A 13,461-nucleotide genomic window follows, 5' to 3' on the forward strand; every position below is an offset into this window, starting at 1 on the left:
ACTTAGATCTGTGTAACAGTGGCTACATAAGACCTTTAAAGCATCAGCACGGAGAAGAAATCTTACCAGACGTAGGTTTCTTTCCTATGAGTGGCTGTGCATTGTGAAACATCTTTCATTGTATTATATGACTTGTATAAACTTGGAACCTGACCTAGTGAAAGTACCAAGATCAAAGAGAAGGCTGACTCCAATTCCTTTCTTCCAGTTGTTCCTTTGGAGCAGACTATTAGCTGATGTTAAACTATCTGTGCATTTGTATTTGCTTAGAGCTGAATCATTAGTTCAGTAGTCAGAAGGGTTCGTTTCCTTGGAGCTTTCCATTTCTACTTTGTTAAATGTTCTTCACTGAATTTGAGAATTATTGAGAAAGACTGCCTTGGCAGCTCAGTCAGCAAGGAAGTAATCTGAAGACCATTCGGCTCATTGAAAGTATATCTTCCGTTAGGTTATGAGTTCTTGATGCTCTGGTTATTTCTGGATGAAGTGCCATCTCAGCAGTGGCAACAGCAGATCACTTTAGTCTTTCAGGAAGGTCCTTTTCTGTGCAGACTTTGTACAGCAGCTCTCTTGGCAGGGCAGCACGAGGCTCTTGTGTACTGCCGTCCTTTCTGTAAAGCTATGTGTCCCCATCTCAAAAGAAAATCACTGGAAAAAAAAAAATCATGGACTCCTCTGAGGTATTCAAAGAGGAAGTTAATGAGCATATACTATATAGAGGGATTTTTTTATATAGAAATCTGCCAACTAGGACATCAGAAAGTCACCCAAGGGGAGTTCTTAATCACTATATCATGGACTGAATAGAATGCAAGTTTGTAGTGGCGGCACATTTTTACAGCTGAAAAAACTCAATGAAAATCTTTTTGCATTTTGTTTGAATATTTTCCCCATATATTTTGTTTTAAAATTGTAATTAGACCTGCAGTGAGTGGGAAAATCAAATTATTACCAATATTTGAAGAAAAAGTATCTCTCTTTTTGGATTTAAGAATTTAAAAATTCAAATGCTAACCAAAATCTGAAAATCCTGGACTGCTCCTCCTTAAGACAGGTTGACTAGCCTCTGTCTCTCGGTGGCAGAGGGGCTTACTGTGCTACAAAAGTCGATACTCTAAAGCTGAAACCTCAGTGGTTCCATTCAGACATGTCCCATAGCTTATCTGTTGCATCAGACCATATTAAACTGTAGCTCTTGCAAGATTTCTTTCCTTCTCCTCTACTATTGCTTTTACTTTTGATTTAGCTAGAACAGTATTGGAATGGCCTTTATGTTATTTCTAGAAGTCAGCTTCCAACTTCTGATGGAACTGCGCAGTTCAAGAAATGCAAATGTTTAAACCCAGAAGACTGTAAAACCAAATACTGCTGAAAGTTTGCAAGCCTCAAAAAACATTTGATCTGGAAACAGTTTTGACAAAGATATAGTTGAATTGTTTTTTTCCTGGACAAAAAAAAACATTCCTGTGGTGTGGATTTCGTATGGAAAACAATGAATGCTGTACCTGAGGGTGCTGGTCCCAGAGCGATACTGGCTCTTGCAGGGTGCTTAGCTGCTTGTATCCAAGAATTGTTACTTCTCAGCTCTTTAGCCAGGTCATTTTTTTTAAATGAAGATTTGCTGATTAATGCAGATTAAAGTTAAGAACGTGTGCTGGATTTGGTGCAAATATCTCTGGCCAGAACAAAAGTAAAGATTTCAGTAAAGTTTAAATGCTTCACTAGGAAATAAAATATTCCAAATCTTCATTTCACAAAGGCTTGGAATCACTAAATAGGCTGTAGGTTTTTTTAAATAAAAATATTGAAAGTTGGGCAAAATGACCCCAAATCAAATGGTCAGGTTCAATCAGGTTTTCATTTCAGATCAGCTCAAATACAATTACTTGAGGAGGGGTTTAATACACTGAGACAAATGTGTTACTCTTGCAGCTCTCTTGTGTCACAGGATGGGATAAAGTAACCCATCTTACAGTTAAGCATTTGTAATTCACATTAACAAAGTCTGGAAGTTCTTTCGTCTGGCTATTCCTTTCATTTTTCAGCATCATGTTTCTTCATGCACATAAAGTCGCCAGCCTCAAAACTGCACTATTTATCTGGGGAATTCTCAGCTCTCAAGAGAAGTTGGCCAGATGGAGGCATTTTAGTGGGATACTGTAGTAAGCCTGGACTGTTTCTGTCCAGTGTATGCCAGCTCAGTGGCTAAACAGAGCTTAGGAATGCCCTCAAGTTAGCGTTATTCACAAGTGCTAAATTCACAAAGGAAAAAGAGAAATACATGACACATTGTAAGGTTAGACTGTTTTAATAATCTCTTTTGACACTCTGAATGAAATGTCCCAGAGTCTTTCACCTAGGGGTACCTTCTTGCTGAACAATTGGTTGAACTAGAACTTGGGTTTTTTAGCATCGTCTTGGTCAAAAAATTGCATGTGCTGGAATGTTTATCTGAGCCTCTTGATGATCTTTCCTAATGATTAATTAACTTCAAAAATGATTGCATTTTATTTCCTTTTTGAGATTTTCTGACTACTACTTCCTGGATCTTTGAGTGCTGTGACTTGTTGTCTTACAAGCCTGTTGGCGTCTAACATCTCTTGGCATCGGCAATAAGACTGCTATTAGGAAGACCAGGCAGATAGAGCATTTTAAGCAATCCATATTCTTGCCCAGTATTGCAATGGGATGCTTGAGCCTTTTGACTGACAGCTCTCAAGGCACAGACTCATCACTTGTTTGATGTACTTTCTGATGAATCCCAAATGGTGTTAGACAGGTCACCAGGGCTCACTGCTCTGGTTAGCCCCTAAGCTGAGCACGTGCTCCACAAATGGCTTCAGCACAGCTACGGAGGAAAATCATTATGGGGGCTGTAAACCAGAGCATTTCTCTTGAGCTCATCAGAAAGGCAGCGTGGCTCCGCTAGGGTCCAACGGATCAGGGGCCTTGGTCTGCCCCACACCAACTGCAAAATGAGGACAATGACACCGGCCCCCTTGCTTAGCTAGCACCACTGGCTGACATAGCCCAATTGCCGTGCTGCCCTTCTGGACGCTCCTGCTTTCACCTGGGTCTTGCTATGGGAGTTGGTCAACAAGGGTTTTCCCCACTAATATTGGAGACATCCTACTAATGAGTAATCAATCCAACGAGCTTGACTGATCAGTGGGTTGGGCCTTGCATGTTCCTTCTTGCCAGTGCCAGACCAAAAATCACAGAAATTTTACCTTCTTTATATGCTTTTGTAAAAGATATCCAGCATGAAGCCAGAGGTGGATAGCGCTGGCCTTTCTAAAGCCGTGCCCTACATCCACCACGTAATGCTGCCGAATGCCTGCAAAAAGCAGCAGCAGCCGCCGCCGAGGGGCTGCTCTTGGCGAGCGCTGTGTTTTCTGTAGCTAGCTGGGCAGAAATCCCTGATAGCTCTGTGGAATGACATTGCAGTTTGGAAAGTCACATCTGGAATTTTGTTACATACTAAATCAAGGCAGTGGCAGGTGTGTAAAGCTGAGATTTCAGAGCCATTAAGACCGCTAATATATGTGGCAGTTGTTTATTCAAAAGAGCAACTGCTGAAACTGGATTTGGAATGATTTGTTTTGTTTTTCTAAATCCTTTTCTCTGAATTCACATGATATTTGTGCAGCTAGGAGGAAATAACTGAGTAGCGTTTCTGGGGCTGATCTTCCCTGTGCAGAAAAATACCTCTCTGAACACTGAATGCCTTCGGGTTGCTTTCTGAGGCAGTGCTGAGTGCCTGTCGGGTCTGCTCCTCCGTGCTCGGTCAGCAAAGAGTCATTCTGCTCTACAAGTTTGACCCAGGAGGAGGGTGCAAAGGGGCTGGGACTGGGATATTTGGGGCAGAATTCTGGTAATCCATTCCCCTCAGCGAAAAATTACGTATTTGTTCTGTGAGCTAACCATACCTGGGCTAGACTTCAGCCACGCTCGCTGCCTCTGTTCCCTAACACTACCGTAGTTATTCTATATGCTTCTGTGATGACGAGCATTTTTGTGGTTGTTTTTTAAAAGCAGAGCTTACTAAGGTGAAGTCCTAAAGGCTGAACACCCTCCCTCTTCATCAGGCTGTTATTCCTCTTCAAGGACTGTCATTTGGGGTTGAGGGACGTTTTAGAGATTGTTCTAATGAGATTTCACATCTGAGGACTTGCTGCTTTGAAGGTGCTGGCTTTTCTGGCCATATCTTAGTGGCATTTACTGTTCTCCCTTATTCTTCCTTTAAGGGGAAGCTACTGAGGGTGCCTCAAACCAGCCACGTTTCCGCTTTCCATAGTGCGGAGACAAACCTTGTGTTTGTGTCAGCCACAGCGGAAAAAACAGGACAAGCTCTTGGGCTCACCAGTAGATTTGGCCATTTGTCCTTAGGGAGGTGGTGAGTGAATGTCCCTGAAGACAAGTACCTAGAAATTACAAGGCAAATTAGCAATAATTTTGTGGGTCCTAATTTTAGTTGCCTCTCTCCGTCACTCCAGCTTGTCCTTCCTTCCTTAGCTATAGCAGCAGGTCTTGTAAGATTACTTTGCTGTCCCTGTTCCTTCTACTTCCATTAACGTGGAAAATCCGCAGAGGATGAACTACTGTCAGGGTGAGCTTGGAGGATGAAGGCTAAGGAGGAAACTGTTTCAGCGAGTGGTAGTGATGACTTTTGCATCTTTTTGTCTAGATGATATTCTTGGAGCAGCCAGATGTTATCTTGACCAAGGCATTCATCTCAATAGATCTGTGCTAGAAGCCATCTGTACACATGTGATCATCCCTTACTAAGGATGTGTAGAACAGGAGGTGGGACAATGGGGATCCAGAGTGAGCTGGTTAGAAACATCTTTTTTGGAATAGTTTGCTCTTCAGTGTCATGTTCCTCTTAGATCGCAATTTACTCTATAGGTATTTACTAACTGAATGTCAAAATATTCAAGAAGAAAAGATCACTACCCCTATTTTAAATAGAAGTCATAAAAGTGAATTGAAGCCCAAATCCACATAAACCCGTTCCAGATACAGGAATACCCTAATTTTTGTATTAATAAAAGTTATTCCTGAGGCTATGCAGAAGCATATGATTATTTCTGGAAATAAAAGCTACTGAAGACTTAGTGCCAGGGTTGGCATCATTACAAATGCAGAAAGGAAACACAACCAGTAATTTGACAGTTTTCAGATGTACCACATGTGACCAGGGCTGTGTTAGAAAACACAATCCATCCCATGTAAATCATGAACCATTGAACAAAAGTCCTATTTGTAAATTTGAATATGGGCAGCCAGCTTTTGAAACGCTCTGATTTGAAAATAATTCTGTGATGCTTTGAGCAAGCAGAGAAACAGTGGGACTGGGCCAGCTTCTCTGGACCTTGCCAAGTTTCTCCCCAAACCCTCTCTGCCTGCATAAGCGAGGAGTGAAACTGGAGTAAGAACCCCGCAAGCTGGCATGATGCAAAAAAATGAAGCAAAGCCTCGCTCCAGAGAAATTTATTCCAAACAGTGTAATTTCCATCAGTCAAACTGACCATATACACTGTAATTATGCCTGTAACCAGTTTCTCAATCACTTTTGTTTATTATTAGTTTGTTAATGTTACATTAGTTATTCCTGCTGATTTGCCCCTTTTGAGAACACAGAAGAGAAGTGAGACCTCATAACTGAGTTGAATCTAAGTAAGTGGTTTATTATACTCATTTTGAAAACCTCATTACCAGTTAGGCCTCTTTATTTGCATGCAAACATCCCAGGGCAGGGGAAAAAAAAACCCAAGAAGGGCTTTAAGGCTTCAAGCCAGAGTACCAAATCCTCAGACAGCAGGGACATCTAAGGAAGCTGTATTTTTGTTAGGTGATCTGAGTAATAGTTCACTCAAGTAGCAAATCAGAACGTTAAATGAAATTTTGTTAAACACACCTATTTGTTAAAGCTCAGCTGTTTTATGGAAGCGAAACGGATAGGTTTCAATAAAATCCTCGTCAGGAACATTTTTGGAAAGACGGTCTTTAATAGTGTCGCAACCAGTGAGAGGCTCTGGGCCGTGCTCAGCTCGGATCTGTACGCTTGCTTTGTTGGACTTGGCCCTTCCTGGGCAGGAATGCTGTGCTGTAACTCAGGTAGGACCTGGGTGCTGAACCTGCACCATAACCGGAGATGGGGGCGAGTGCCTCTTTCGCATCCTCTACAAATTGAAAACCTTGGGTTTGATTTAAGCGCAGATGTTTTACCACCCGTCTGCCTTGGCAGGAATACCGGAAGGGTTTGATTATTTTTACTCCAAAGGGAAACAAAACCTAGTTTCTATTCTTTAAAAAGTTGTCACCCTCTGGGCAGGGTTAGTCACTGAAAGGGGGATTAGTAGGGGCAAGCCAGCAGAGAAAAGGAAAAGAGGCTAGCCCATGAACCCAAAACGCACCACTTTTTATCTGATAACGCATACTTTTAGCCAGTGGGTAATTAATCTGTGAAGCTCTATGCTGCAGTGTATCCAAAATGAACGTTCATTACAATCCAGAAAAAAGGTCCATTCATATTCACATGCACTTCATAAGAACACCTACCTTGTCATCATCACTGTTATCTCCTGTTTCTTTATTGTTGGCAGTATCATCTCAAGGCTCCTGAGTTTGGGACTTCATTCTGCAAGTGGCAATGTATATATATAGTGAAGGGATGACTCTGTTTCTAGAGACCTTACAGACTAAATTAATTAACTATAATGGCTATAATCCCTCGTGCTGCATAATGTAAATCAACTAACTGGGGTTGGGATGAATTTCAGCTGTGAGCAGGTTATTTCTGAAATGTTCCCTGTAGCTTGCAGGGCCTCCAGTGATGCTGCTGGAAGATGCTAGTTTTCTGCACGGTGCGTGGGTAGGGCTGAGTTTGAAATCTGGAGTACAGCAGGGGATTTGTCCTTCCAGTCATATTTCTGTTGTTAGTCTGTTTTTGACTTTATCTAGGACAAATTGGAGAGCTGTTTAATTTAGTAATTAAAAACAAATCTTGAAATATCTTAAAATTGAATTATCTTGAAATATCTCATCAAGTTATCACTTGATGGGGCTTTTTTTTTTTAACCAGTCTGCTAAAATAAATCATTGGATAAGTTGTCTGCTGTGAGTTTATTACTCTTCCTCTGGAGTATAGAGCTATGGTCAAAGACAGGGTGGTGATCTTATTTAGCCTGGTAATGCCTCTAATGCTATATAACAAAGCATGTATTCATTTCGTATTATAGCAATTCTCTTTATTGTCAAACTTTGATTTTGCCAGGATAAATATTTCTCTTACGGTAAAACTGCCAAGACCTGAAGGCATGCGAGCTTTTATGGTTTTGTGTATGCAATAAGCAGTGAAGTATGTCTATATAATACACACAGCTAATATTCTTCTACTGCGGTGAAAGCGGTATGAATGAGGCAGCCAGAATGCTGCTTCTCACCCTTTTCCAGTGCAAACCTTCCTCTCAGGTGGGTAAGAGTTTAGCTATTGTTATCCAGCCTTACAAGGCACAGAGAAACCATCACCAACAAGAATGCCCCACTAATCGTTTCAAGATAAAGCTGAGTGGAGTAACTGAGCTTTTCATCCAACATGAAAAGAACAGAAGCTAAATTTGAGACAAAAGCAAAAGTTTAACAAGTTACATTGATCAAAGAGTTTTCAAAGGAACATTCAATTATATCTGCAACACCTAAATGGAAGGGTTGTTCTTTTTATTTATTTATTTTGCGATAAAAAGGGTTATTAGGTCTCGTTATCTCTCTTCTCTTTAATGCATTCTGCTGAAACCCTCAGCAAAAAGCGTGCTTTGAGAACAGCAAAGTGACAAGTGAAAAAGAAAGATTAAAATTAGTTAAAGGATAAAGAAGAGCGTCCATTTTGCAGTCAAAATCTCCTTGTGTAATCACTGATGCATTCGAATGAAGAGAATGAATCTTGACTACGATGCAACTTTGCCTTGCTGCTCCAAGTGCCTGGCTGTGATCTTTCTGCAGACAACTGACATGGTTTCAGAGTTCTGAATTTGGAAACAAACCATGCAAATAGAGCTTACTGCTTTAGGATTCATCACATGCATCAGAGGAAAAATGAGAAGGCTGTGCATGCTGGAATGAAATTGGAAGGGGGAAACTGGGAATCATAGACTTGGGAAGCCGCGATTTTGCTCGTAAGGGAAGATGCTGTATCCAGATGCCACGTTATGGTTTAAGGTTACTGAGCATTTGTGGTGAGAAGGCTCTCAAGTTTTATAGCCCTTGGTCCTAGTCCTTTTCCTGCCTCCAAGCGTATCTTTTTCCCTTGGACTCATCTTATTAATCACATTTTTTTTCTCTTACAGCCTGATGGGCTGGGCTTTGGCCCAGTGAAATCAATGGACAAATTTTTGTTGATTTTGTTGATCTGTGGTTTAGGCCCCTGTTAGCTTTTATTAGTTGAGTTAGATGTCGTTTATGCTTGCACGTTTTGCTAGCATAAACGTGCAAGAAATTGCTTCCTTGATCTATGAATTTAAAATTTGTTCTGAAATTTGTCACGTTCCTTGGAAGGCTGAAAAAAAAAAATCTATTGTTTCAAAACAGATGCACCATGCTTTGCAGACCCAAGTCTCCTCCTACAGATGTACAGAGTTATGTCAGTATGGTGTAGGACAAGCATACGTAGCACCCACCGCGTTTTCATAGCTGTTTTCTACGAGCCTCATGGTTTTCTCTCCTGGAGGCTGAAATCCAGCATTGCAAATGGCACCACTTGGTGCTGCTCCTCTACTATTGTCCGTATGGCAGAAATGGTGTGAGACGTTAACGGAGCCCTCCGCTGTTGTGTAGGACATAAAATTCAAGCTGAAATGTCCTATAGGGCATAAATCCCCGTTCAGTCTTGTTTATGGTGCTAAATAGTATAGCAGATTCTTCTTGTAAGTGAGAATGAAGACTTTTAAATTTCGGTAGAAAGTCAAATGCCCTGGCCAGTTTTTGACTTGGGTATTTGTACTGTGCCTCCAGATCTTTGCTCCACATTTCTATTGCTTAATTCAGAAGGCAGCGTACCTGAGTGACCCTCAGGCTACCTTCTGGAGAGGATATGGTGAGGGTAAATGAGCTTCTCTCCTGTCCAGACCAGCACACATATGCTTTTTGACCCTTATAGCTGGTCTTACGCTCTGGAAGTTTTTGGTTCGGGTTGTGGCATGGCAACCGTCGCTGGATGCATCTTCCTCCTCCCACCCGGTGCAGCGTTAGCACGTGCCAAAGCGTTCGCCCAAAGACCCAGCGGCGTCGCAGGGAGGGGGCGAGTGCTCCCCGCGTGCTCAGCACTGTGTAAGCCTTCAGAGCAAAACCAAGCAGAGCTGTGTCTGTGCAAGGTGCTCTTCCGGCTGGAGTTTTGCAAATGAGACAAATGCCATCCCGGATGCAGCAGGCTACCATCCAGCTCTAACCACTTGCGTTGTTCGCTCAGCAAACTGGATGAAATGGCAAGTGGAAAAATCACCTTTTCAGATCATCCATGTTAACAGCAAGTGGTTTGTTGCAGTCAGCGTGAGCTGGTGAGAAAACGGTGTAGAGGAGATGGGAATAATGGTTATGTAACAGGGGGAAAGCGCTACTCTCTGCTGCAATAGCTACACCTGATTTAACTACTGAAAGAAGAAGGAAAAACCACCAAGACATTAAACCTCTTATCATCCTGATAGAGCAAAATTGGGGGGAAAAAAAAACCCCACACACATTATTTGGCAGCAAATGGGTTTATTAACTTCTAAAACGGTGTGTGTTTGAATGCGATAGGGAAAGTAGCATTCGTCAGAGTGTTCACTGGATCAAAAGACAAATTAATCCTTTGAAGAAACTCAGCTTTTAAAAATCTCCCATGTTAAACAAGCTATCGGGAGGCAGGCTGAGCTGCAGAAACGCAGCCTGGTTCTTTACGTCGCGGAAGGACCTGTGGCTGACATAGGTTCAGGTTTCTGTATGAGGGTTAGCAGGGTGAGCCTTACAAGGCTGCAATGCAGAAGCTAGTTTTAAACTATGTTTTCCCTTCCAGCTGCATCTTAATTCTTTCTCTGCCGAAGCGCACGTAGGAGTCGCGGAGCGCGGTCTCGCTGCACCTTCTGCGGTGGCGCGAGGGATTTCCGTGGGCTCCTTCCTCCTGGCAACGCGCGGTTGCAGCCTGGGTCCGCGCTCAGGAGGGCGCGATGTGAGGCTTTTCAAGGCTCTGCTTGTCCTCTGCCATCAGCAGCTGGTCGAAAATCACTGCAGATACTTTGGTGATTTTGTAAATATTCTTGTAAAAATTTCAGTGAGCCACGTGTTGAGAGCGGATCTCTATTTCCTCTGCTAATAATGCTCTGGGAGAGGAATATGATTTTCTGTCATGGAAACCGGTGTTCTGGTTTTCAGTTTTTTTAGCTAGGATGGCTCTGGTTTTCCAATCTACTGTTTCCTGTGAGATGCCTTCTCCACTCCAAAGCACTTGACTGAAAGGAAACCTTTGAGTCGCAGTGGCATCACACCCCATTTCACACTAAAAATGAAATACGTGAATGGTGTGTTTCCAGATGGGAAAGTAACATCACATATTGTATTGAACTGGAAAGATACAGAAATAGGAGACTTTGCCGCCTAGTTTCGCTTGCCTCCTGGAGAGGGGAGGGATACTTAAGGCATCTTTCTATGCGCCTATTGAATTCCTCAGATATCTCAACATCTGCACCGTTATCCAATACAGAACAATAGCAAACAATGCTAAAATCTTACCACCCCAAAACTGAACTCATGCTACCCACTTCTTTGCTGCCAGGTAAGCTAGGAAAATGGGTATGAGATACTGGGCTATCTCCACAGTGTATTCAATTCCCTGTCGTTCCTAGATGTTTTAGGTTTAGAGAGGCGGCATATGCCTGCCACAGACATGAGGTGAATTCAAATAGATTTGTGCTTGGTTCGGTAGTTCCCATGCCGATTCCCAAGGTCACGGCAAGTCGACCGTCGCATTACCGGGGAACGGCATTGATTAAATACTAGTTAAAAAGCTGATAAAAGGGAATGTTCATCCATGAACAATCTGAAGCGTTGACAGCGGTTTGTTGGTCTAAAATGTTTAGTACCACGGATCCGGTTTTCACCATCTCTGCTCAGCTGTGCTGTTCATCCAAACTGTTACTCACTGCAGGTTTTTCCTCTTTTCTGTGCCTCTTTTGCCTATTCTGTGGTTTGTTTAGAGATGGGTTTTAAGACATCTAAGGTGAGCACTTACTCTGTTATCATGATCCATATAGATAGTGGATAGCAGTGAAAATACAGGAGCCTAAATATTTTGTTAGCTCTGAGCCAGAGTGTTTAAGTTTTTGGCTTTTTGTGGAAACATATACTGGGTTTATGTGTTTATACAACCTGTAGCACAGTGAGACCCAGAGCTTGGCAGGCGTCTCTAGGTGCTTCTGTAATACAAATAAATATATCCAGTGGAAGCAAATGAGCTCTAAGCAGGCTTTTTCTTCCTAATATTTCACCCTTAAGAGTTAGATCTTTGCGATATATCACAGAAGTGTCAGATTTAGTAATTCCTTGGTGGAAAAAAAAAATTCCATCCAGAGGAGCACTGTTAATCATTTCAGGATGCTTTTGCTGTGTGTCTGGTGAATGAGGTGTGGGATGAGAGGAGGGAGAAGTAGTTGTGTCATTAGCTAGGTGAACTGTGTTGCGCCATTTATGAAATGATGAATTTCTCACTATAACGGACTTCTTTGGTGCACTCCAAGCAAATTAGTTAGACTGCCTCTGGTTTATCTTCAGTGACCCTATCAGAAGGTGATAGAAGGTGACCTTATCAGAAGATGCTTATCAGAACGTGCAGGGACCATGAGTTGTCAGCATGGGCTGGGTTAATCACCGTCCAGTGGAAGGGAAAGGGGAAAGACCTCACAGAAGAAATCTGCCAAGCTTCCCAATGAGTAGAGGACTGCAGAGGAACAGGCAAACTTCAGGAACATCAGCTGAGCACCTTTGGCGCAGCTGTTTGTCCACATTGTCCAGGGTTCCCTTCTACGAAGCAAACGCCTGTAGTAATTCTGGGGTACGGGCAGTCATCTGCACGTGGCAAGCATGGAGGAACCCATTACAGTTCAGGGTGTGCTGACTCGTTATTTGGTACTATTTAATACTTGTGTATCATTAGCACGCAGTTCCTGAGCTCATATTGCGCTAGAAGATGAAGCAGCGGCTGCTTCTCCAAAGGCTCAGCAGTAAGGATAGAGATACTTTCACTTTGCTTTTTCAGCCATAGTTTTGAATGCTGGACAGTACAATTATGTTCATTATTCTGCCACTAAGCTTTCCTTTAGGTTCGAAGACAGGCAACAACTGTTATTCCCATTTTACAGATGTGTGGACAGGAGGCACAGAAAAGGGAAATGATTTGTCCTGGGTCAAAGGCAGAATTACATCCAGATCCTGTGAATTCCAGGCTTTAATTTCCAGACATCTTTGCTTTGCATGGATAGCAGGAGAAGACCACCCTTTTAGAAGAACTACTTGAAGAAACAGATTTATAAGTTCTCTTAAGATAAGGTTGCCAACATATTCGTTTTCTTCCTTGGTGGGGAGGGGGGGTCTATTAGAAAAACAGAGGGCAAATCTGAAGAGTGTCGCCCCCCCGCCCCCATCTCCCAATTGCTATGCATGGGGAGTCTCCTGCCATTCAGCTCACAGTAACAAAGCCCTGGAGTCACTGTCTCTAGGCTGAAAAGCACTGCTGAAAACCACTGCTTTGGCAGTTCTGCAGAAGATTAGGGCGCGATTTCTTTCACGGATAGGCACGGGCATGCACACACGCACACACCACGCGCTTTTGCAGACGCTCTGAGAAGTGTCTGGTTTCTGGGGTCTGAAATATTTTTTCCCCTGCTGCCAAGGAAGGGAAGAAAACAGCCTTTGAAGAGGCTCTGAAACCCAAGTAGAGAGAGTTGGGGAACATTTACTTTTAAGTACAATAATGTTTAGGTTACAGACCCTAATCCCCGGGCCCTCTCCCAGCAGGGCGTCTCAGGGAAAAGGGGCTTTCAGAGCAGGGCCAATTGCAACTGTGACGCATGCTAAGTTCTCCGAGGGAAATGCTCGCACATTTTTTCGTATGAAGATATTTAAAAAGCAAGAGAGAGATGGCCCGGGTGGGAAATATATCCTGACAGATGTGTAATATCATTAAAGCTGACTCTAATATAATCTAAGCCTCAGTTTGGTGTATTAATGCTTTGTTTATCTTTAAGCACAGATGGATATTTTTATTAGCATTACTTTGTTGATGCAGCTTCTAGAAAGGTTAGTCCGGAGGGCAGATGTCTATGTTATGAGAGAGCGTTCATGCTGGGGCGACTAATCAGAAAGGTGCAGCTTTTCCATGAAATTTCAATTAGAAAATTAAACCTTGTAAATGCAGGCAGCCAGGAACTGCTG

Source organism: Struthio camelus, chromosome 19 (assembly GCF_040807025.1).
Source record: "Struthio camelus isolate bStrCam1 chromosome 19, bStrCam1.hap1, whole genome shotgun sequence".
NCBI classification, from domain to species: domain Eukaryota; kingdom Metazoa; phylum Chordata; class Aves; order Struthioniformes; family Struthionidae; genus Struthio; species Struthio camelus.